A 2,373-nucleotide genomic window follows, 5' to 3' on the forward strand; every position below is an offset into this window, starting at 1 on the left:
AGTCTGATAGATTTGGCCTGGGATTTAGCTCTGAAAAGGTAGTCGAAGATCAGATTAATGTTGTAGAAGATGCTGATAGTGATTGCGACTTGGATAGCTGGATTTTTCCAACAATTGGTGACGGACTCAATAATTGGAAGGCTGAAGACACTATCCCGATTTCCTTTAGTCAGGAGTAATTGTTATTGCCTATTTTAGTGTTGCAAATTTTTAATTTTTACAATTGAACTTCTTAAAGCATTGTGTCTATGCCCGGGGCACAATAGCTAATTTGTTAAGGGTTTTGTCATTTTCATAAGCATATTCACATTCAATAAATCAATGGACTTTTTGCATTCAAATATTGCGCTCTTTATCTTTCCTGTCATCTTGCAAATAAGCTATACTTTCTTACACACACTCACGTAACAAATTGCAGATCCATATCCACTCTGGATCCTGTTGATAATAATTCTGCTACTGTTCATTACGACTTTGAAAATCCGATCTACCAAGCCGAGGATGGAAGTGAGGAAGATTGTGAAGTACCTGGAGAGCTTGCCAGACTGTTACTGCACGAAGAAAAGACTATACAGCCGCATGAGGAATCAATTGAAATTGTAAATCTGGGTACTGAAGTAGACAAGAAAGAAGTCAAAATAGGAGCAGGCTTGGGAAACAGTGTCAAAGAAAGATTGATTCGGATGTTACATGACTATATAGAAATTTTTGCTTGGTCTTATGAAGACATGCCAGGGCTGGATACTGATATAGTGGTGCATCGTTTGCCAATGAAGGAAGATTGTCGTCCTGTTAAGCAAAAGGTTCGTCGCATGCGTCCGGAAATGTCTGAGAAAATCAAAGTCGAGGTTATGAAACAATTCGATGCAGGTTTTCTGGCTGTTACTTCTTATCTTCAATGGGTTGCTAATGTGGTACCAGTGCCAAAGAAGGATGGTAAGGTGCGAATGTGTGTAGATTACAGAGATTTGAATAAAGCGAGTCCCAAAGATGACTTTGCACTTCCTCACATTGATGTTCTGGTAGATAACACCGCTCAACACAAGGTATTCTCATTCATGGATGGATTCTCAGGTTATAACCAGATTAAGATGGCGCCTGAAGACATGGAGAAAACTACGTTTGTGACGCAATGGGGCACTTTCTGTTACAAAGTGACGCCATTCGGTTTAAAGAATGCAGGGGCAACATACCAACGTGCTATGGTGGTTTTGTTCCATGATATGATCCATCATGAAATAGAGGTATATGTGGATGACATGATAGCCAGATCTCATACTGAAGAAGAACATCTCGATCATTTATTCAAACTGTTTGAGAGGTTGAAGAAATACAAGTTGAGATTGAACCCGAACAAATGCATCTTTGGAGTAAGATCCGGTAAGCTCTTGGGCTTTATTGTCAGTGGTAAAGGAATTGAGGTTGACCCGGCTAAGGTGAGAGCTATTCAGGAAATGCCAGTTCCCCGTACAGATAAAGAAGTCAGAGGTTTCTTGGGACGCTTGAATTACATTGCCCGATTTATCTCCCATTTGACTGCTACCTGCAAACCCATCTTCAAATTACTGAGGAAAAATCAAGAGATGATATGGAATGATGAATGTCAAGAAGCTTTTGACAAAATCAAGAAGTATCTCCAAGAACCTCCAATTCTGATGCCACCGGTTGAAGGAAGACCTCTAATCATGTATTTGACCGTGTTAGAAAATTCAATGGGGTGTGTGTTGGGGCAACATGACGAGTCTGGTCGAAAAGAGCATGCCATATACTACCTTAGCAAAAAGTTTACCGACTGTGAAACAAGATACTCATTGCTCGAGAAAACTTACTGTGCTTTGGCTTGGGCTGCTCGCCGACTAAGACAGTATATGTTGAATCATACCACTTTATTGATTTCTAAGATGGATCCTATCAAATATATATTTGAGAAACCTGCCCTCTCCGGAAGAATAGCAAGATGGCAGATGATTTTAACAGAGTATGATATCCAATATACTACTCAGAAAGCAATCAAAGGAAGCGTGTTAGCTGATCATTTGGCTCATCAAGCAGTTGATGATTACCAATCTATGAATTTTGAGTTCCCAGATGAGGATGTCATGCTTGTTACTAATTATGAAGAACCTGGACCAGATGAAGGACCCGAACTAGGATCCCGATGGACTATGGTTTTTGACGGATCTTCTAATGTGTTGGGCAATGGTGTTGGTGTTGTAATTATTTCTCCAGGGGTTGCCATACGCCTTTCACTGCTAGACTATGTTTTGACTGTACCAACAATATGACCGAGTATGAAGCATGTATTTTGGGACTCAAGGCTGCTATAGACCTGAAAATCAAGTTTTTGAGTGTGTACGGAGACTCAGCCTTAGT

This window comes from Lathyrus oleraceus, chromosome 4 (assembly GCF_024323335.1).
Source record: "Lathyrus oleraceus cultivar Zhongwan6 chromosome 4, CAAS_Psat_ZW6_1.0, whole genome shotgun sequence".
Lineage (NCBI taxonomy): Eukaryota > Viridiplantae > Streptophyta > Magnoliopsida > Fabales > Fabaceae > Lathyrus > Lathyrus oleraceus.